At 41.5% G+C, this 24482-nt stretch overlaps 1 protein-coding gene and 1 pseudogene across 20 annotated transcripts in view; one reads left to right on the top strand and one right to left on the bottom strand.

Annotated features, from left to right (window-relative positions):
- Positions 1 to 24482, top strand: part of CACNA1C (calcium voltage-gated channel subunit alpha1 C) — a 746135-nt gene that overhangs the window by 63634 nt on the left and 658019 nt on the right. The gene's annotated exons all lie outside the window — the stretch shown is intronic.
- On the bottom strand, positions 22468 to 23376 carry LOC144297458 (ribonuclease P protein subunit p25-like protein; annotated as a pseudogene).

Below are 24482 nucleotides of genomic sequence, written 5' to 3' on the forward strand. Positions count from 1 at the left end.
GTAAAGTTTGAAAGTAAGTCCACTTGAGCCTCTGCCTCTTTTCCTCTCTGGCTTCCCCTTATTCCAGAGCAAAGGTTTTGAATGCACAACAGAATACTGGGGAGACTTACAAATCCTAATGCCCAGGCTGAACTCCTAACTGATTAAATCAGCACCTCTGGGGTGGGTCCCAGGCACAGGCCTGCTTATGCTCTTCCAGGGGACAGCCATGGTTGGGAACCCAAACTGTAGTGAAACTTTACGACAGTGGCCTGGCCAGAGCAGTCTTGGCCAACCCAGGCATCCCTCTGCTTCCCCTTTCTGCACAGAATCAGCAGGACGCCAGGCTTTGCTGCGGGTTCAGTTCAGCATCTGAGGCAGCACAACCCTTCAGTGTTTGACTTCTACTCCTCAATTGTCTAGCACGCAATCCCAACCCTGCCACTCTCTGTGCTGTTTCTTCACATACGAGTGGGGCTGGTAGCTGCCCAGGCCGTGTAACCACCTGCCCAGGTGGTTGTAAGGATTCTCTGAGTTATTGTATATAAGAGATTTAAAGGAACATGTCCTATAGAGGTGCTAAATGTTATTATCTTTCATAGAATGATTTGTTTTCATAAAACTTTATTGTTGGACATAAACTTTGCCTCTTGGTGGTTTCTCTTTTGTCCTAGTGTCAATTTCCTATCAAAGACAAAGTGCTTCCCCCTTCATTTTCTCCTATATTCTCTCTCTCTCTCTCTTTTTTTAAGACTTATTTATTTTAGAGAGAGAGAGAGTGCAGGGGGAGGGGCAGAGGGAGAGGATCTCAAGTAGACTCTGCTGAGCGTGGAGCCTGATGTGGGGCTATATCTCACCATCCTGAGATCATGACCTGAATCGAAATCAAGAGTCAGATGCTTAGCTGACTGAGCCATCCAGGCACCTCTTTTCTCTCCTACATTTGGAAGGTTCTAGAGTATGTGGAAGTTAATTCTATCTCAGTGGGAAACAAGCTTTAATATCTCCTTGGATTTCCTCATATAGCCAAAAAAAATTTTTGGTACCATTTGCAATACAGATGGCTCAGTGGTTTTCTTTTCTTTTCTTTTCTTCTTTTTAAAAAAAATTCCCTTGAAGAGTTCAAGTCCTGTTCAACCCTTCCTGAGAGGCCCTGAGAGTGAACAATGGCAGGCTCAGGGGAGAGAAGGCACTTGTGTTTAGTCTCACCACGAATATGTAACCGTCATGTTTGTTTGCTATTTCTTTATCCTGGAGACAAATGGTCTCTCTCTCTCTCTCTCTCTCTCTCTCTCTCTCTCTCTCTCTCCTCCTCTCTGTATATGTGTGTGTTTTGTGCGGCAAGAAAGTTTAACCCCTAGCTCCCATTCGGACCCCCTCCTTGCTGCAAACTCTGTGCAGGTTGACACAGATGTGAGTGAGGGACATTGTCTGCCTGAGTCCTGGCAGCTGGAGATGGAGGGCATGTTGTGGTGGGGGGTGGGGTGGGGGAATTTCCTGCCATCTCAAACACCCATCCCTCTCTTTCCCAGGCTTAGGTTTCATCTGAGTGTCTATATCATAATGACTCCCATCGGCCTCAGTGTCACAGACTGTCGCTAACATGAGCATCAGCCTGTCACCTTCCCCAACTTGGGCCTCCTCCAGGCAGGAGGCTCAAGCACGTGCTTATCAGTGGCACACATTGAGAAAGAACTCCAATGCTCTTGCAAAGGACTTTTAAAAAATGGACTTAGCATCTTGGTTTTTCTTCCTTTACTAACTAAACCTGCCAAATGCATCTTTAAATGAAGTCAAAGTTAGGACAATTGATGTTTCAGAATAATTGACAAGCATGAAAACCTGCTGGAAACAGCAAGGTTATTAGGCAGATGAGTTTGTGGGTGTTCAGATGTGAATTAAACCAATCCATTTCATTTGTTTGGTGTTCATTGGAGATGCAATATTTTTATGCAGGAGCTGTGAAAGGAGACACAGTTCAGTGGTGTTTATTAGTGACCTTGTCTTGTCCTCTGAATTATGGACAGGCAGCTCAGAACATCAGGAGGTGGTGCTAACAGTTGTGCCATGCTTTCTGTGTATTCTATATCCGTGAGGTGTTGCTGCCATCTCGGGCTTGGATTTTGAAGTAGAGAAAGTGAATGTGGCTTTTCAAATCAGAAGTATTTATAGAACTAGGTTCTGATTTAACAATAGCTGCAGGCCTTATGCTAGAAATAATAACACAAATCAGGAAAGAGAGAGAATCTCTCTCCCTATAAAACACCTCCCCCGTCCCTGTCGACAGTGTTTACTTTTTTTGGGTGTCTTTATGACAAATTAAGGGTTTGCCAATCTGATCAAAAGGGTTTTAAACTGAAGATAGGGGTGATGGAAGTAAATGCCAAACCAACCCTATGGCACTGATAGTAGTATGGGGTTGGCATACTGATGTAGCTGAACTCTCCCTGAGGGTATCCCACTGACTTAGTCTGCGTCTAGAGAGGGGGTACGTGGGCTACACAGCTCCTAATTTATAAGGAATCCTGGGGCATGTGTGGGCAGCACCTCCTGCAAGTGGAGCCTAGTCTCTGTGTCCAGCTGGCTCTTCTTTCTGGCTCCTGACATGGGTGCCCCATTATGCCCACTCACACACAGTGGCCTTTACCCTGCTCACACGAGCAGACACTGAGCTGCACATCTATCCTGGAATTCTGCATGGGGCTCAGGCCCCTGACACCTCTGGAACCTAGAACATGGGTCCCCTTTCCCCTCCAGATCCAGGCTACTTTTATGCCTTAAAAATGCAGAAGTCTGACTATACCTTCTTTCCTGGAAAATTGAGCTTTATTCCCACCCTTCTATGCTAAATGCCTCCTGGGATCTTACTATCCTTAAGGGGTCAGGGGCATCATCTCCAGGGCCTCAAGGGTTACTCATAATTCCAAGAGTGAACATTTTCTAGCAATCTCATGCTAAAACAGATGAGAAAAACAACAACAAAATTACAGATTCCATCCCTCTGTTGTATCATATTCCTCGCCCCCACAATTCAGCAATTGTCTCACCACAGAGAGGAGAGTAATATGGCCGAAATGCTCAGGAAGTACAGAAGATCCAGTTGCCAAAGAAGCTAATAGAACCGTAGGCCCCCTGAATAGAAGTATTATGTGCAAAATGAATGTGGCGGTGGTTTGTTCTGCCCCAGTCACCACCCTGGGCGACAGCACAACTTTGGTAGCCTGTTTTGAGAGGAACACTGATCGAGAAAGAGATGAGGATGGAGAGGATGTGAAAGTAGCTTGTGTTTTAGCTTAGAGAACAAAAGATTGATGGAGAAGGGAGGAAGATTTTATATATTACTTAGTATATTATCTATATTGCCTCTCTATATTAATGGTCTGTATTCTAATATTTATTAATAATAGCAGTAGCATTTTTGAATATCTGCTATGTCTCAGACTTTTGGGATGCATTAACTAGTCTTAGTCCTTGCAATAACCCTGTTGGGTACAGGTGATGAAACTGGAGAGGTTAAATGACTTACCCAAACTCCCACACTTAGTAAGTAGCAAAGCTAAGATTCATATCCAAAGGCCAGGTTCCATTTTCCATGTCTCCCTGGTATGTGGAAGACAGTGTGCTTTTTTTTGCATGGTGCCAGAGAACTAAATTAGAGCCACAAGGAAGAAATCAAAGCAACAGAAATTCAAGTCGACATTAGGAAGAACTTTCTCATCGTCACAGGAGTACAGAGATGAAATGAATAAACCAACCACACTTGACTTTCTGGGTGCTCAGTGGTCTTCAGGCACAGGCTGAAGGGCTGATATGGAAGGTACAGTGAGGGTTATTTAATATTATAAGAAGGAAAAAAATATTATAAGAAGGAGTCAGCAGATGACCCCTAATGATCCTTTCTATTTTATTAGTCTGTTTAAAGTAACCTTCCCCCATCACCGCCAGACACACAAGCTAAAAGAGGAGATGTTGGACCAATAGTCAATTACTTAGAAATAATTCTAGGACTAATTGTGCCATCTAGTGTTATTAAAGCTTGTAGTTTCTCTCTCATTCATACATTCATTCATTCACTTACTCAACATATATTTTTCTGAGTGCCTACCATGTTCTAGGACCTAGATGGATACATGCTAGTGAATAACACAGAGTTACTCCCATCAAGGACTTGTCTATAGACTGGATAGGCAGAGAGATGTGTAAACAGGTGATTTTAAGTCTATTATAAACATAATTAGGGAATTACAGGAGGATGCTGAGGGATTCCAAACACACCTAAGTGGAAACAACTCGGGAGCCAGCAAGGTGAAGGGGTGAAAAAGAAAAAAAGAGGTCTAGGCAGAGAAAACAGCACGCGTAAGAGACCTGGAAGCCTGAAGTCCCCGGTCCAGCCCAGTCTTGCACTTCAAGTGCGAGCGCCCCCTGCTGGTGCAGGTGGATCTCAGCGTCCCGGCAGGGCTGGGTCTCCCCGGGTCTCCGCTGGGGTACAGCGGGGTCTCTGCAGAGGATGTTCAGGGCTGCTTCAAGACAATGTCCCCTGCTGCTCCAAAACTTGCACGTTAAAGTCCTGCAAAGAGGCTGTTTGCCCTGACATTTTCACTAGGCCAGAGCCATTTTGAATTTCTCCACAGAAATGGGGGGGAACCATTCTTCTTATGCTTTGTCACTGACATAGTGACAGGGATGATTGTGTCTGTGTTTCTTGGAGTCCCTTGGTTCTGCTGGCATCAGCTGCAGTTCATTAGACTCATATGGCTGGGAGGGGGCAGGGGGCATTATAGGGGGCCGGAGTGGGGCAGGGGAGAACTTGGAAACTGACATCTCCATTTCTTCCAGCTCCCTTCTTCCCCCCATCCTCCAGAAACCCCGGTACAAATCTCTTCCATGCAGACACCTTCCCACCTCATGCAGACAGGGCCGGCCCTCTACCCTCTCAACAACGTGGACACGTCTGAATCCCAGTGAGGGGCACAGCCCAGATTCAACCTGGGATCCTCATGATGTGTCTCTATATCCAGGTGTGACTATAGAACCCAAAAATTTGACAGGTAAGGAGATCATGTCATCATTTTCTTACCTCCAAGGCAGGACTGTACTTACACCATCTCAGACAGATGGTTAACTGTCCTATTTTAAAAGATCTCTAGGGAGGACGATTTCACAATTCCCCATGGCTGTCTATCCTAGTATTTAATCATCTTCATTACCAGTGAGTTCTTCTTTAGGCTGCATCTAAATCTCTTTGGTTGTGATTTAAGTCTTGTTCCTTGAGGGTATATGCTGTGGATCTTCTGCTTTAGGGGAGGGGAGAATTCTGGTCCTAATTTTGCAGCCTTAGGAATCATCCATTCTATTTTGACACCCTTCTTTGGGGTTTATTATTATTATTTTTAAATTCATAAACATGAGGGTTGAGTCAGGGATGATTTCCAAGGAGTCTTCTAGCTGTAAAAGCTGTAACAGCTCACACTAAAAGTGCTGCACAGGTATCCTGTGTGATTCAATATTCTCTGGGAAAAAATAATTGTTTGTTGTGTGAAAAGGTTGTAGCTGAAATTTGAAATGATGCCATATAGACCTAGTCCAGAAAGCTACCTTTCTGTTAGTGACATAGAGTGGGACGATAGGAAGGAATGAACAATGGAGGGGCTGCTGTCACTCAGCCGGACCTTTTAGAGTCTCTGCAGGGTATGCACCTGGCCATCCGTTTTGGAGGGTGTTGCACCAGCCTCTAGCTCCTGACAGCTGAGAAAGTGAACGCCCAGAGGAGGGCAGTTGTACAGTAGGCTAGATTTTCACCCTGCCTATCCTTGCCTATCTTTAAAAAGTCAATGCTCTAGGTAGGATGATACCTTAAGCCATTATCATGTAACCTTTTCCTGGCCCGAGAAAAGAGTTGTTGCAGACTCACTGTGGTTAGTACGGGAGGATTCAGGACCCTTGAAGATGGAGGTTTGCCAGGAACAAAGACAAAGACTCCACACAAAAAGCAAGAGGATGCTGAAGACAAACTTTACTTATTTCCCTTTTATTTTTTTCAAAGCATTCTTGTCTGCTATCTTTGGTATATGTGTCCAGAGGACAGCTTGCTTAAGGCTGGTGGTATTAGTTAGCTCACTTAAGGGAAGAGTTGTCAGGCACAGTTTATCCCATGCAGAGTTTTACCAGCTAAGCTTGCTGAGCTTCTGGCCTCATCCATACAGATTTTCCTCTACTTATAATAGGGCTATGTCCTGATACATCAGTTTTAAAGTGAAAATACCATAAGTCAAAAATGCATTTAATATACCTAACCTCCTGAACATCATAGCTTAGCCTACCTCACCTTAAATGTGCTCAGAACACTTACATTAACCTACAGTCAAGCAAAGTTATCTAATACAAAGTTTATTTTATAATAAAGTGTTGAATATCTCATGTAATGTGTTGAATATGGTACCTAAAGTGAAAACCAGGATGATTTTAAGTGTATCCGCGGTTTACCCTGTGATCATGGGGCCAACTGCTGCTGCCCAGCATCCCAAGACAGAGGACCCTATCGCATATTGCTAGTGTAGGAAAAGATCCAAAATTCAAAATTTAAAATCCAAAATTCAAAATACAGTTTCTACTGAAAGCATATCACCTTAGCACCTTCTTAAAGCCAAGAAATCTTAAGTTGAATCATCTTGAGTTGGGGACTGTTGGTCCATAGGAGTGAATGCAGCTTCAGTCAATGACTGGATCACATTGCGAGATGGATTAACCTGCCATTCACTTGTATACTCTTACCTCCTCAAGCTCTTTAAAAGGATACAGAAATAAAGAATTCATTGTTGGGTAGGCATGAGAGGAATTTTAATCTTCTGGAAATGTAAATGTGAGATTGTAGATTTTCTCTTGCTTTTATTACTGGTATCATCAAACAGCACTGGACTCTGTCTGCTGACAGCCATTCTTTTATTACTTCAGACTTAGCTAGAAGTTAAAGTGTATTAAGGACCCAACTCAGTCTTAAAATTGTTTGTTCAAAGTTGTAGGGTACTTAGATGGCTATGTGCTGTATGATTCCAACTATATAACATCTGGAAAAGGTAAAACTATAGACACAGTAAAAAGATCAGTGGTTGGGGTGGGGAAGAGATGTATAGGCAAATGAAGAGGAATTTTAGGGCCGAGGAAATACTCTGTATGATATTATAATGATGGATGTAGTCATTATACATTTGTCCAAACCCACTGAATGTACAACACTGGGAATTACCTCTTTTTTTGGGGGGGGGAGAATGACCTCTTAGGTAAACTTTGGATTTGGGGTAATTACGCTATGTCAATATAGGTTCATCCTCAGTAAAAAAAATTATATATATATATATATATATATATATATATATATATATATACACACACACACATACACATACCACTCTGGTGAAGGATGTTGGTAATGAGTGAGGGGGTGGGTATACGGGAAAAAAGAAATCTCTGTTCTTTCCTCTTAATTTTATGGTAAACCCAAAACTGCTCTAAAAACAAAACAAAGTAAAACAAAAACAAAATAGCAACAAAAAGATCATTGGGCATACAAAAAATTGTCTTGGGTGTCTGAAGGGGAGAAAAAAGGCAGGATGGTCTTACCTGGATGCAAGTCTCCTGGGAATGAGCGTGTGCAGAATTAGGTGGGGGTGTATTGCAGAGCTAGTTCTTAGTGCTGTACAGAAAAGTCAGGAAAGAATTTAAATTAGCTAAAGATTCTAACCATTCTCCACCTGATGAATAGCACAAAGTTTTGAAAATACCTGAGCCTTCTATGCAACCTTTCATTTCTCAAAGCTTGGGGACTGGCAGCTTTAGCCTTCTCTAGGACCTCATAAGAGAAATTCAGGGTCTCAGGCTCCACCCCAGACTATGGAATCAGTCTGTAGTTTAACAAGACCCCCAGCTGATTCCTGTGATATTAAAATTCAAGGAGCACTGAAAAATAGGGTCCTTCCAGGTAGATTCTTAGCACATTGATTCCAGGCAAAATTGTGAAGTAGTTCTTCTTTGAGCCCACCAGCCTACTTTATGATAGTTTTTTCTCTCATTCAAGCTTCTTTCTCCCTCTATTCCCTTCCACTCTCATCCCCTCCTCCCTGGACCACCTTTCCCCCGGAAGCCCAGACAGAGAGACAAATAACAAAGACTATGCACTCAGTATGGCCCAGTACAAAAAAAAAGACATGAGAAGATAATTCATTTTAAATTGTTAATGACTTCAAAACTTGAGCAGTTATTTTTTTTAAAGATTTATTTATTTATTTTAGGGGCAGAGGGGCAAAGGGAGAGAGAGAAAGAGAGAGAGAGAATATAATTAGACTACCCACAGAGCACAGAGCCTGACATGGGGCTCGATTTCATGACCCTGAGATCATGACCTGAGCCAAAATCAAGAGTCCATCACTTAACCAGCTGAGCCACCCAGGCACCTGGATGAGTTCTTTTTCACTGGGATGTTGTAATCTAAAATAGGATACTTGGGGCGCCTGGGTGGCTCAGTTGGTTAAATGAGATTCTTGATTTCAGCTCAGTTCACGATCTCAGGGATGTGAGATCCAGACTCACTGTGGGCTCTGTGCTGGGTGCGGAGCCTGCTTAAGATTCTCTCTCCCTCTCCCCTCCACTCTACACATGTTTGTGTGTGCTATCTCTCTCTCTCTCTCTCTCTCCTCTCTCTCTCTCTCTCTCTCTCTCTCAGAAGAAGGATATTTAACAAATCACTAATCTAAAGATTGTTTTTCTATTTGTTGAAATTGAGTCACTGTGGCACTCTGATGGAGACTGTAGGGGATAGGGTGACTTCCTTAATCACTCACTTGACACTTTGTGGGCAACCACTTAACTACATAACAGACTGATCTTTACTGAAAGGATGATCCCTAAGGCTTCTCAGACTGGTAAGTTCTCACTATTACTCAGAGACACTAAGTTCTTAGTGCTGCATCTCAGATACTTCTTTCTCATTTATATTATTTTGATTTACTTGGCCACTTGTGATACAAAGACCAGGTTTAAAAATAAGCATTGGATGTTAGGAGGGTTTTGATTAGCCAAAGAAACATGAGAGAATCCTTGGGGTGCCTGGCTGGCTCAGTCAGTAGAACATGCAACTCTTGATCTTGGGGTTGTGAGCTTGAGCTCCACGCCAGGCCTTTAAAAAATATGAAAAAAAGAAAAAATAAGAGAATTGTTGAGATATGATTCTTGGAACTAGCTGGACCCATGCTTAACAGTGTGCTAGTGGCTTGCTAGGCAGCTCTGACATGTGATGACTGCTAATATGTTTTTGTGTCCATTTTCTTTCTAGTTACTGTAGGAACAGATCTGACTTGCATGATATTTCCCCTTTTTATTGCTTGATCTGATTTTTCTTTCATTTAAATCATGTCCTAGAGATGGAATTCAACATCACAGCAACTCCCTGACTGTCCTGGGCCCAAATTTTTAAGATGTGAAATCCCTAAACGTGAATTTTGTCAATATGTGCTAGTAAAAGACAGATGCTGGGAAAAGGAAATGGATAAGTCCAGGTATTACAGATGAAACATTGGCAAATGCAAGGATTGCAAGTGTTATGTGAGTAAACACAGGTTTTATAGGTAGGAAATTGCAAAAGACAGATACCGCAAGTGATGGTCTTTGGGGTCAATAGCCCCTTGTATGTAACAGGGGCCTTGTAGCAGAAAAATAAGAGTAAAAACTTGCACACAGAGTCCCAGATCCCTAGAAGAGGGTCTTTTTAGCTAGGTAGCTCATTAAACAATGATAAGAGGACAAGTGAAACAATTTCCTTTTAATCTAATCTCTGTGGGTAACCTACCAGGGAGCTTTGTCAGGAACATTAGCTACCAGCTCAAGGCCAGCCTTTCATGTAGATACTTTTGTGAAATGATTGTGGGAAGTAGGGCAGGTTTTCTGGTCCTAAAATATCTCCTCTATAAGCCTGCAACATGTCTGAAATTGCACCATTAGCAATATATTCCTTTGGATGAATGCTAACACATCCAGAGATTGATAGAACATTCATTCATTCATTCATCAAATGTTTCTTAAGCACTTAATATAAGCCAAACACTATTCTTGGGAATGGAAATTTAAAGGCAAATAGAAATGGTTCTTGCCCTTGAAATGCTCAAAGTCCAGTCAAAGGGACAGGAGGTAAACAAATAACTCAAATAAACAAATAATAATTAGCAATACAACTGGTGCTTTCATAAAGATTACTACAAGGCTCTATGGGGGACAGAGGAAGAGAAGGCTCATCTGCCTAAACAGGTCTGAAGAGCCTTCGGGACATGACTCTTGAGCTGAGTCTTATAGGTTGCAAAAGATGCCAGGCAGATGACAGACAAGTGTCACACAGATGGTAAGGATGAAAGATGGCAACTTGAACGTGGGAGAGAAGGTATGCAGGATGATTTTGGACCATGAGGCCCTGTAAGCAGGAGGGAGCATCCCTGTGTCTGAGTAGGGGAATATAGACTTGAGTTCCCATGAAACATCATGTGGGTGTTAGATGCCCATATGTGTTCAGGGAGTGCTTCTGGAGATGAGGGAGGGGGAATATGGCAGGATTTATGCCCAGAGATGGAGAATGACAGAGACCAATCTGTCTACTTGATCACTTTGTTGAAGGCATGATAGCACCAGGTTTCTCTTTCAAGTTAGCCCCTCTTCACTTAACCTTTTGCCACCCATATGCTGCTTTCCTATCCACATGACTTCAGTAATGAGAGGGTTAACCATTAGATTTTTTTTTTTTTTTGAGGTTGGACACGTAAACTCCATCTTTTAATTTTTTTAATTTATAATTTGGGCATTTAAAAAGCTATTGAATATGGCTTAAATGAGTTCTTTGTGTAATGGGAAATGTTTTAAGCTCCATGCTTACCAAAACTTGTGTAACATTGATCAGTCCCAGGAAATGGAGCTTGCTCTGCCACCTGCAGAACAATCCATCTTGATGGGACCTTAGCTAAATGAATAAACTTGACAGAAAATAATTTAGTAATTTAGTCGATCTAACTTCTCCCTGTACAAGATTGCTTTCAGAGTTTTCAGGGAAATTTTCAAGCAGAAAATGGTTACTGGGATAAAACCAATGAAATTGAATTTGTCTTTCATGAGAAATTTGGCAAATTTGGTTATCAAATTCTATAGGCTGGGTAGTGTGGACATGTTGAATACTCCTGACTTCTGCTTCTGAAGAATTGATTTCAAGTATCTTCTCTTCAAACAGATGATGGACTCTTACATAAGAAGTGGTGGCCAACTGTTTCCTTTTTTCAAAAAAAGGGTTAAAAGACAAAAAGTAAGAACTGGAATTGTGCTTAATGATACTTAGGTTGGACCAGAAGTGATTAATGGGTGCTACCACAGATTGTCAAAGATGATTTAAAATTCCATCTTCCTGCAACACCTGGTTGGCTCAGTCAGTTGAGTGTCTGACTCTTGATCTCAGTTTAGATCTTGATCTCGTGAGTTCGAGCCCTGTGTTGGGCTCCACATTTGGCATGGGGCCTGCTTAAAATAAAATAAATAAATAAAAATTTAAAAGTCCATTTTCCTGGTAGTAAATACCCTGCTATTTTTCTACTTTCACTCACCACATATTTTCATGTTAATACTTTGTATTATACTGAGAGCCCTCTCCTTAGGTGTTTCCCAGTTTATGGTTGGGAGAACGGATATTCAAAGAACATAAGAGACTTGCCAGAGTTACACAGCCAGGTAGGAAGAGATACAAGCTTTGAACCCAGAGTAAATTCTAGTAAGTAACCCTTTTGGCTCCTAGACGGTAAATGAAAATATGAGAGATTCAGATCTGTTCAATAAATCCTGACCAAAGACCAGAACTGAGAGAATTTCTTCTGAGGCTGAGAAAGTCCAATCTCAAGTTGTTCAAAGGGTAGACACAGGCAGTGAAATCCCAGGGTCTGCTCTTTTGGACCTTTATGGATTAAAGACATACTTGAAAATCGAACAATCCTGTCATGGAATAAAACACAAATAATCTAGGGTCAAAAAGACTCCTCGGGAGTGTTTGGACATTCTCTGTACTCTCTGGGATAACAAAAGACAGGACCATATGACACTTAGCATTTCTTTCTCTAAGAATCTCAAGATTAAAAACCTTGAGAAGGGAGGCAAATTGCTCAAGATCATGTTGGGGATAGAACAACAGAGAAATCAGAGATGTTAATTTGTTTCACAAATGTGTACTTACACTCTCAGCACTTATGTTGGTAGCCTGCCTCTCCTGAAGAGCAACGTGCATTAGTGCTCAGGGGCAGGGCCAGCCTATCAACTGCCTCCCGGCTTGGGCCTCCAAAGGCCTCAGCCATTGCTGAATGAGTCCCTACCCGGCTTTGCTTGCACCTCCCCCCAAGAGTTTTGAAAAAGTATGTGCCTCATTATACATTTTCAAGTTCACATCCCAGAATTTTCATGATAAGTTTAAATGGTTGTAAATGATGCAATTTCTGGTGCTTTGTAGATCTTGACAGTTTAAAATAAAATAAAATTGTTGCATCCCTCTTTAAAAAGTTTCCAATGAAATATAAACACCATTGCTATTTGAAACCTTCTATTATCCATTCAAAAATATTATCTAAAAGCTCTTTTTTAAACAAAGATTTTGCATCATTTCTTTTTCACCATAGAAACATATTTCCATTCCATTTCCTCCATAAAAGTTTACCCTGATGCAATATATTTTTTATACCAAAAAGTCTTTATTGATTATGCAATCATAGTATTCTGTGACAAAAACAGGTATATAAATTTAAATTTAAGTTACAAAAACTTTCTTGTGACCATAAGGCTTGGTGCTACAAGTTTCTTCTGGGTTGAATTATTAATATTAATATTATTAGTATATTAATATTATTAGTATACAACTGAACAAAATAAGTACATTATAAGCTTTTTTAAAAATTCAAGTATAATTAACATACACTATTTCAACAGTATAGCGTTTCAACAATTCTATACATTTCTCAGTGTTCATCAGGATAAGTGTTCCACCTATCCCCCTACCCACCTCCCCTCTGGCAACTACCAGCTGGTTCTCTGTATTTAAGAGTCTGTTTTTTACTTGTCTCTTTTTTCCTTTTGTTCTTTTGTTTCTTAAATTCCACATATGAGTGAAATGATATGGTGTTTTTCTTTCTCTGACTGATTCATTGCACTTAACATTATATCCTCTAGCTCCATCCATGTTGTTGCAAGTGGCAAGATTTCATTCTCTTTAAGGTTTAGTAATATTCCATTATGTATATATATGTATACTATATATACATATATATATATCACATCTTCTTTATCCATCCATCTGGACACTTGGGTGGCTTCTATATTTTGCCTACTGTAAATACTGCTGCAATAACCATAGGGGGCATATATCTTTTTGAATTAGTATTTTTGGAGTTTTTTGGGTAAATGCCCAGTAGTAGAATTACTGGATCATACAGTAATTCTATTTTTAATTTTTTCAGGAAACTTCAAAAGCTTCCACAACGGCTGTACCAATTTGCATTCCCATCAACATTGCAAGAGGGTTCCTTTTCACCATATCCTCACCAACACTTATTTGTTGTGTCTTTTTTATTTTGGCCTTTCTGATGTGTGTAAAATGATATCTTATTGTGGTTTTAATTTACATTTCTCTGATGATTAGTGATGGTGAGCATCTTTCCATGTGTCTGTTGGGCATATATATGTCTTCTTTGGAAAAATGTCTATTTGGGTCATCAGATCATCAGTAATTGAATTATTTGGGGTTTTTTTTTGGTGTTTAGATGTATAAGCTCTTTATACATTTTGGCTATTAACCCCCAAGTGAAGTAATGATGAATAAAATAATGATTAACATAAAAATTAAATATCCCAAATATATGTCTTACAAAGATGGCTGGCTGGAGGGGATGGTATCTGATCAAAGGAGGCTTTCTGGACACCATATTTCAAATATTTCCTTTGGTGCCCTAGTGGGAAATGGATGTGTGCATGTGTGTTTGTGTGTGTGAAAGTGTGCCTTTCTTCTGTGGTGTAGGAGATGGATGGCTGTGAAAAGTCAGAAAAGAAAGGGAGAGTGTGGGGATCCCTGGGTGGTGCAGCGGTTTGGCGCCTGCCTTTGGCCCAGGACGCGATCCTGGAGACCCGGGATCGAATCCCACGTCGGGCTCCCGGTGCATGGAGCCTGCTTCTTCCTCTGCCTATGTCTCTGCCTCTCTCTCTCTCTCTCTCTGTGTGTGACTATCATAAAAAAAAAAAAAATTTAAAAAAAGAAAGGGAGAGTGTCAGGCAGCCTCAAGCCTCTGCCCCATGTTGTCCTCCAACCAGTGTTAAGATTGAATATATATGAAAGTTGGGGATCTGGAAACTGATTCAATTAAAACCATCCATATACTATGAGGGTAATCCATACATCAGTTTGGAGATACCATTAACTACTCCGACACTTCCCAAACTCACTTAGGAAATTGCTAGCATGTTCTTGATTCATCTAGACAAGAGTAGTTTGCATAAACTATTCAATATAAATGCAGGCATAAGTATGCTTTTACCTTCAGCATATTTTAAGAGAGAAATAGGTATTGGGGGTATTTCATCTACAGAATCAGTTGAAGTGGATACTGTCATTGATTTATCTAGAACAAATAAGAGCTATTATATGCTACATAAGTTATAAATGCTCTCAATATTACTCCATCATAAGGTCATTATGGTTACAACTTACCCTCTTATAAATTAGAATCGTTGGCTGATTTTATGCTGATTGGAATGGAACTAATCAGAATTCAACTAATCAGAACTTGGCAAAATCCTAACACACATGGGTCACACACACATACACACAGATGTTGTTTTATACTTGTCTGTTAGGACACACAAAGTCACTCATTGGGGATGGCTTCCAAATTTGGGGGGCTTAATACAATAAAGATTTATTTCTTGCTCATACTACATGTCCAGAGGGGGTTTGTGGGAGAGGTTCTGTCACACAAAGTCACTCAGGGATCTAGGCTGATGGATGCTTCTCCATCTTGTAGCTTCAGCATCTGGATTACGTGGCAGAAGAGAAAAACAGGAACTTCACACAAGGCCTTTCATCACCTCAAACTTGAAGTGACACATATCATTTCTACTTAAAATTCATTGCTCAGAACTAGTCCAGTAGTGTGTCCAAATACAGAGTGTTTGAGAAGTAGACTCTTCCATGTGCACAGAAGGGGAGGAAAACAGAATATTATTGAGATTAAATCATTGAAGAAGCTGATGTAGGTGTTACTTTATAACAAGTGTTAGTCATCTTGGGAAAGAATTATTACCAAGGTTTGGTGATAAATAATAGAGCAATACAGTTATATTCATTGCAAAAAAATGATTATAGAAACAGGATTGAGCATGAGAACAGAAAATTTGAATCTGATAATAGAAAAAGGCAAAGCTGGCAAACTGAAAGAATGAAACTTGTCTTCAAATGTAACTTTGACCTGAGATCTCTCTAGTAGATAGAGCTAGATCTTCAGGGTCATATGAAGAGATGGTTGTGAGTGTCCTGTCACACTTGAAAACTCTGCCAGGTTTTTTTTTGTTTTTTTTTTTTTTCTGCCAGGTTTTTGATTCTACCTGGCTCTACCTGGTTGTTGAATGGAAGTCATTTGGCACGTTCATGAGTCACCATTAAGAAGATATCCTTTTTGTGGGCCATGAAAGCCCTTTGACTTTGCTTTGTCTAAGTTGTTACCTAGATGTGTCATGGAACATTGACCTGTAATGGTGATAATATTAGTTATAACTTCTTCATCTCCTGGGACCGGGAAAACTACTTTCCAGCAATTTAGAAGAAAGAGTGACTAAGCCAGGTCTTGTTATAGGAAATTTGGGTTTACTTCCTAAGAATGTAAATATTTGGAATTATTCTTATCTGTGTAGCTTATACTGGTATTCTTGCAGATTTAGTACAGGGATGGGACTGCCTCAGGTTGACCCAAGTGTGTAGCCATAAAAGATCCCTAGCATCTAGTCATAATAGAGGACCATCTTTAAAAAAGATGTCTTAGGGAACAAACATCCCCTCCCCATTTTTTTTGGTCTAATAAAGTACCTTTCTCCCAAATGCCAGGCGAAGGGTTACCTGGTCTATATCAAGAACCAAAAATTTACAAGGCTTTGAGAACTCGAGCCTAACATGATTTGTGATCTCGGAGGGAAGCAAGGTGGAAATTAATGCCATGGAATTACAAGAAGGATAGATGAAAGTGACAATTCAGGAAAGAATGATTCAGAGCACAGATATGAACTGAACCATTATCCACAGGTAAGAAGGAGAAAGACCAGGAGTCATGGAGAAATGACATTATGGATTGAATGCCAGCTGAAATATCAAAGGAAAGGTGAAATCATATTTCGGGAGTTATATTAATGAGAGACTGTGGATCGAACAAGAGACTTGATAGCTGCTTTCTGATGGCCAGGGAAAGAACCATGTTTTAAAGATAGTAGCGTACTTAGGATGCATTTAAGGAATGATGGAGAAGAAAACATTTATAAAGTTGGTTAGAGGGGGAAAGTTCTGGAATGTCTATTTAAGAGAACATTTTACAGTTTAGTTTGAAAAGTATTTTTTAAGGGACGCCTGGGTGGCTGAGCGGTTGAGTGTCTGTCTTTGGCTCAGGCTGTGATCCTGGAGACCCGGGATTGAGTCCCATGTCGGGTTCCTTGTATGGAGCCTGCTTCTCCCTCTGCCTGTGTCTCTGCCTCTCTCTCTCTCTCTCTCTCGGTCTCATAAATGAGTAAATAAAATCTTAAAAAAAAAAGAAAAACATTTTTTTGGGATGCTTGGGTAGCTCAGCAGTTGAGCATCTGCCTTCGGCTCACTCAGGGCCTGATCCCCACCAGGGATCGAGTCCTGCGTCAGGTTCCCCGCGAGGAGTCTGCTTCTCCCTCTGCCTAGTCTCTGCCTCTCTCTCTCTGTCTCTCATAAACAAGTAAAATCTTTTCTTTAAAAAAAAAAAAACATTTTCTTGGACCCAAAATAGTAAAACACCTAGGAATAAACCTAACAAAGAGGTGAAAGACCTATACTCTGAAAACTATAAAACACTGATGAGAGAAATTGAAGATGACACAAAGAAATGGAAAGATATTCTATGCCCATGGATTGGAAGAACAAATATTGTTAAAATGTCTATACTACCCAGAAGCACCTGGCTGGCTCAGTTGGAGGAGCATGTGACTCTTGATCTCAGGGTCATGATTTTGAGCTCTCAATACTTAAATAAATAAAACTTAAAAAAAGTCTATACTATCCAAAGCAATCTACACATTTAATGTAATCCCCATCAAAATACCAACACCATTTTTCATAGAACTAGAACAGACAATCCTAAAATTTCTATGGAACCATAAGAGATCCCAAATAGCCAGAGCTATCTTGAAAAAGAAAAGCAAAGGTAGAGTCATCACAATTCCAGACTTTAAGTTGTATTACGAAGCTATAGTAATCAAAAGAGTAGGTACTGGCACAAAAATAGACACATAGATCAATAGAACAGAATAGGAAGCCAGAAATGAACCATAACTATATGGTCAATTAATCTTTAACAAAGCGGGAAAGAAGATCCAATGGGAAAAAGAATGTCTCTTCAACAAATGGCATTGGGAAAGCTGGACAGCAACATGCAAAAGAACAAAACTGGACTATTTTCTTACAACATACACAAAAATAAATTCAAAATTGGTGAAAGACCCAAATGTGAGACCTGAAGCCATAAAAATCCAACAAGAGAGCACAAGTAATAACTTCTCTGGCATCAGCCATAGCAACTTTTTTTCTAGGTGGGTCCCCCAAGGCAAGGAAAACAAAAAGAAAAATAAACTATTGGGAGTACATCAAAATAAAAAGCTCTGCACAGCAAGGAAACAATCAGCAAAACCAAAAGGCAACCTTATGGAATAAAAGAAGATATTTGCAAATGACATATCCAGTAAAAGGGTTAGTACCTAAAATATATAAAGAACTTTTACAATTTAACACTCAAAAACAAATAATCACATTAAAAATGGGCAGAAGACATGCGCAGACATTTCTTCAAAGAAGACATTCAGATGGCCAACAGACACATGAAAAGATGCTCATAATCACTTATCATCAGGGAAATACAAATCAAAACTACAATGAGCTATCACCTTGCACCTGTCAGAATGGCTAAAATCAACAATACAAGAAACAACAGGTGAGGATATGAAGAAAAAGGAATCCTCATGCTCTGTTGGTGGGAAGGCAAACTGGTGCAGCCACTATGGAAAACGGTATGGTGGTTCCTCGAAAAATTAAAAATAGAACTCCCCTATGATACAGCAATCACATTACTAGGTATTTACCCAAAGAACACAAAAACACTGATTCAAAGGAATATAAGTACTTCTATGTTTGTAGAAGCATTATTTACAATAACCTAGATATGGAAGCAGCCTAAGTGTCGATTGATGAATGGATAAAGAAGATGTGGTATTTATATATAACAGAATATTATTCAGCCATAAAAAAGAATGAAATCTTGCCATTTGCAGAGACATGGATCTAACTGGAGAGTAGTAAGCTAAGCAAAGTAAGTTAGAGAAAGACAAATACCATATGATCTCACTCATACGTGGAATATAAGAAGCAAAACAAATAAGCAAAGGGAAAAAAATAAATAGATGAAACAAGAAATAGACTCAACTACGGAGAACAAACTGATGGTTATCAGTGATGGTTATCACAGGAGAGGCGGGCAGGGGGTGATGGGGATTAAGGAGGGCATTCGTTGTGATGAGTACCAGGTGATGTATGGAAGTCTTGAATCAGTATATTGTACACCTGAAACTAATATTACACTGTATTTTAACTGGAATTAAAATGAAAACTTAAGGTTAAATTTCAAAAAATTAAAAAAGAAAAGAAAAACATTTTCTATCTAGCACCAGGGAATACTTTTGGAATTGGCCTGGAACAGTTAAGAAGCTAAAGAGGTAGAGAGGCTGGATAGCAGAATGCGCTTGTGTGGTTTAAAATTAGGTGTGGCCAAAGTACTTAACTTCTTCAAGTATTTAATTTCTTTAATATAAAAACTGGGGATAATGTTTAACCCATAGAGATGTTACAAGTGTGAGGTTGAATATTGAAGGAAAGAAGCACCTTCTATAGTCCAGCAACAGTGCTGGACTTATTTGCCACTCATTTAAGTCTTAGCATCTGCCCATAAGTTTCATTTGATAAATGAACTGAGGGGGCAAGGAGGGAGAGAGAAGGGTTGCCCAAGTTGTAGCAACTAGTAAATGTTGGACTTGAGATGAAATGAGAATGGGTGCAGGAACTTAGTCTAAGTTAAGGTACTACGTGAGTTAAGTGGTGGTCTTCCAAAATATGTGTCCGCATCCTAATTCCCTGAACCTGTGAATGTTACCTTATTTGGAAAAATGATCTTTGTGGATGTAATTAACTGAAGGATCCTGAAATGGAACATCATCCTGGATTGTCCAGTGAGTCAATGATAAATGTCCTCGTAAGTGTGAGGCAGAGGAGGATTTGCAGCCAGGAGAAGGGGAGGCAATGCGACCACAGAGACAGAGATTGGAGTGATGTGGTCACAAGTCAAGGAATGCCAATAGCCACTGGAAGCTGGAAGAGGCAAAGAACGGATGGTCCCCTGGAAACCCTGAAGGGAGCATGACCCTGCTGGAGTTTTTTTGACTTCTAGCCTTCAAACCCGAGAGAATAAATTTCTGTTGTTTTAATCCACCATTTAATGGTAATTTTTATTTTTTTTATTTTATTTTTTTTTAAATTTTATTTTATTTATTTATGATAGGCGCACAGTGAGAGAGAGAGAGAGAGAGAGAGAGGCAGAGGGAGAAGCAGGCTCCATGCACCAGGAGCCCGACATGGGATTCGATCCCGGGTCTCCAGGATCGCGCCCTGGGCCAAAGGCAGGCGCTAAACCGCTGCGCCACCCAGGGATCCCCATTTAATGGTAATTTTTAAAAAGGATTTTATTTAGAGACACAGTGAGAGAGGCAGGCAGAGACATAGGCAGAAGGAGAAGCAGGCTCCATGCAGGGAGCCTGATGTGGGACTTGATCCTGGGACCGTGGGATCACGCCCCAAGCCGAAGGCAGATGCTCAACCCCTGAGCCACCCAAGCGTCCCTAGTGGTAATTTTTTATGGCATCCCTAGGACTTTAATACCTGTGGGAATGGCTACTACCCTGTGATGGCCCTTGAGCACCTCAGAGGTGGACACAATATTGGACTGGCTCTGAGACTTGACTCAGGGCGTTCCTTCTGAGGAAGGAACATCAGCAGGTCATCCCTATGAAGCCAACTTTCTCAGGGCTTTGAAAACTAATTAAGAAAATTGTTTTAATGACTTAGCTTTTCTTTTGGTATCAGTTTCTCTTTGCAAAGAACCGTAAGAGATGAGGCCATTTGGCTCCATATTGCAGATGGGGCAGAGGGGGAACGGGCGGCTGATGTGACTTGCTGAGGTAGGAAGAGAGTGCCATAATTTGAACTCACACAGGGTATTAATTCTCTGCCAAGACAGGCAGTCCCCAGGATCAGGCCATTGACCATCTTGCTGCTTTCTGCCTTTGGGTGTGAAGTGTTGTTGAAAGTAACAAGGGTGGGTGTATTACTACAACGTTTTCCTAATATGTGAGGCTGCTGTAGGATGAGAATTGAATTCCCCCTACACTCCATTCACTCTGGCCTCCTGTTGGGATTGAAACTGTGGCTGAACTTCCAGGAGAGCTCTCCTTAAATGCAATATGTAAAGACAACCCAGTGGGTTAGTAGATATCTGCTTTGTCCTGTGGCTTCTAGATAAGTAGGTGAGGAAGAGTGAGTTCAATGTGATGTTGGGAAGAACTCTGCCAGTAGAGGTTCTTCCATACTGGCATGGGTTGTGAAGGCAGCAAGGTTGTTAGGGGTCTCTCAGAAGGAAGGAAGGGGCCCCTCTACACCCTCTTCAGCTCTGTCTCTGACTTGTGAGTGGGGTGAGTTTTCCTGAAGCTGTCCATCCCACTCCATTTTAGTTCCAGTACCTGACTGGTTTTATGTAGTAGAGTGGATTGTACACAGCCTCTGGATTTGCATGGACTTGGGTTCAAATCCCAATTTTACCATTTACTGACTACCCAATCTTGGGCAAGAAAGTTAATCTCTTAGCTTGTCTTATATTTTTAAATGGGGGTGGTAAGTCTCTTTGGCAGGACTGTGGTACAGTCACATATCAGACACTTGACAGTCTTTCTTATGGAGATGAAGGATGATAACACAAGCCTTAATGAGTGCAGTACAGAAGCCTTGCCTGAGTTGTTAATTCCCCCAAGCGCCTTTGAGAGGTAGGTTCCATTGTTAGTTCCATTTTGTAGAAAGTAAAGTCAGGTGTCCACATTCCCACAGCCTAGAGCACAGAGAGCCTGATTTTGTGCTTGGCCTGTCTCCAAGGACGAGGCTCTTAACTGTGGTTAAAGTGCCTGTCATAGAACCTGACACTCACTAAGTGTTATTAAGTGATGGTAATCAGTACGAATTCAACAATATATATCAAGGGCACCTATGTGTCAGGCACTACCTATTATTTACTCATGAAAACATCCAGGCACATGACCTGGGAAATGCTGGGATGCATCAATTAGGTTTGATTGAGGAAGATGTACCCCTATGAGTGACACGGTGGAAGGGATTGGTTGTAGGGCTGAGACTGTACCCAGTGATGGGGCTGAAGTGGCTATAGGTCAGCAGGGCCAGAAGTCTGGAAGAAAAGCCAGATGCAGGGTGGGAGAGCATGAGATCAAGACAAAACCCCTAAAGACAATTGCAATTTTTATTTTTATTTTTCTCTCGCCACTTCCAACCTTGACGTTTTTTTTGTTTTTGTTTTTGTTTTTGTTTTTTTAAAGTTTATTTAAGTAATCTCTACACCCAATATGGGGCTTGAACTCACAACCCTGAGATCATGAGCCACATGATATTTCAACTGAGCCAGCCAGGTGTCCCATGAGCTATGTTTTTAAGATAGAAAAAACATGTTTGTAAGTGGAGTCATTAATGATAGCAATTAACATTTACATAGTACTACATGCCCAAGAGGTATCTAAAAGTCATATGTGTATATTTCTATATTCAATCCTCATAACAACCTTATGAGGTAAGCACCACATATATCTTGTTATAATGGATGGGAATACTAAGGCTCAGAGCACTACTTGCCCAAGGTCCAGAGCAGTAACTTAGTAGCAAATGGCAGAACCAGAATTCAGATCCAGGCAGTCAATACCTGAGACCATGACCTTAACCACTAAACTGTAATAAATGTTGCAGAGAAAGAAAAATGTCCCTGAACTTGGGGTAGGGAAGAGGGTACAGGGACTCTCCCTACTTTAATCCCACCTCCACATAGCAGGTCAAGCAAATGGTCATCAGACAAATGGGCAGAACCTTTATTTCCTAACCCACTCCTTGGATCTCTGTCAGAATAAAGAACAGAGGCACAATAGGTAGAATGCCAAGTAAACCCTTCTTAAGCAATCCAGAACCCAGCTGAGACCGCACACCTGTACTCTTCATAGCAGTCCCTTTTCACACACCAGACAGAAGGGGAAGCCCGACAGGGAGGCCCGCTTGTGCAGATTCAGGTCTTGTTGGGGATGTTGAGCAGTTACAAGAGGCTCTTCAGAGAAGGTAAAGCCATTCTTAGATAGTCATGCCTGGAAAATAGCTTGCTCCGCAGATCTTCAGGACCAAGTGTCTCGAACCCTTCTTCGGGGTCGTGGGCCACAGCTGGAGCTCGATGTGGGGCCCAGGCCAGGGGGTGCTCCTGGAGGCTGGTAGCCACATTCATTGGGGTCTAGGGGGTCCCGGCTAAGCAGTACCCACACTGCAGGTACATGGCGGCGCACTGGGAGGGGATCCAGGCCCGTGTCAGGTGAGATTGGCACCCAGCTATCTTCAGTCTGCAGGAAGCGCAGCTTGGTAAGCTGGTGCAGGCCTGGTACACGTCACTTGACAATCTCAGCACAGCTCACCGCCTTCCCTGCGGCCCGGCCAGAACCTGAGAACACCACATGCCGTGCACTACCACCCTCCAATCGACCCAGTGCCAGCCCCAGAAGGTTGCGGATTTTGCTGCCATCTCGGACCCGCATCTCCAGGGTATCAGGAGGTAGCTGCGGCATTGGAGAAGGAAGGTGCTGGGAGTTCCACAGAGCCAGCTTTCCGATAGTGCTCCATCCCACTTGCTGTGGTGTCTGGACTTCACGGCCCACGCCCGGGCTGCGCACGCCTCCAAGTCGATCTGGAGCCAAGATGGCGCGCAGCAACCTTGACTTTTTAAAAAAGATTTTATTTATTTATTTATTTATTTATTTATTTATTTATTTATTTATTTATTTATTTATGAAAGAGTGAGAGCACATGAGCAGGGGAGGTGAGGGACAGGGAGAAGCAGACTCGTCTGCTAAGCAGGGATCCTGATGTGGGGCTCGATCCTGGGACTCTGGGATTGTGATCTGAGCTGAAGGCAGAGGCTTCACTGATTGAGCCACTCAGGTGTCCTCCAACCTTGACTTTGGAACCAAAAGAAACCTTTACCATGGACCTGGACATAAGCTGTGCTCCAGCCTCAGAATAGCTGAAGGGGAAGATCTGGCAGGAGCTGGGGAAGCTGTGGACCACGCCAACAGGGAAAGCCTCCAGATGGGTTGCAAAGTGTTGCAAGTTTGAAGTGGCCGCCGTAGTCGTGCACTGACCTTCATAGCATGAGAGCTGCAGCTTCACTTCTACCCTCCAAATGCTCCACAAATATCTGTGATGGGCCATCCGGACCTGGAACCGAGCAGGGACGGTAATGCTGGGAAATACAGTTCCAGCTCGGTCAAGTTGGCCCCAATACAAAGCCCCTGTGTGGACGCCGCTTTGGTTCCAAGGCACTGCTGTTTGCAGCCCTGTTGAGGTAAAGAGGGTAACCTTTGGAAGGCACACTGCAGCAGAGCCTTCTGACTCACCTCTTCCCTGGCAGCCTGGCTTTCAAAGCCTTGGGTCAGACAGAAAAAAAAAGAGTAATTCACCTGTGATCCCACCTGCCAAAGAAAGCTATTGACAACATTTTGGTGTGAACCCTGTATTGTCTTTTTCCTAGTTTAAACATACACCTGTCTTTAGAAGAAAAATGGAATCATAGCATACATGGTATGTTACAACCTGTTTTTCTTTTAGTGTAAATAATCTTTCCCCATGTTATTAACATTCCTTAATATCATTCCCATCTGTGTTAGGATTTCATGGTGTGAATATACCTCATGTATCTATAAAGTGGTTAATAGCATAGACTCTGAAGACAGAGTGCTGGGGTTCAGATCCTAGGTCTTCTGATCTTTACTACCCATGAAAACGGGCAAATCAGTTAGCCTTCTGTGTTCTCAGTACAGTTCAC

The sequence above is a fragment of the Canis aureus genome, chromosome 25, assembly GCF_053574225.1.
Source record: "Canis aureus isolate CA01 chromosome 25, VMU_Caureus_v.1.0, whole genome shotgun sequence".
In the NCBI taxonomy this organism is placed as follows: Eukaryota; Metazoa; Chordata; class Mammalia; order Carnivora; family Canidae; genus Canis; species Canis aureus.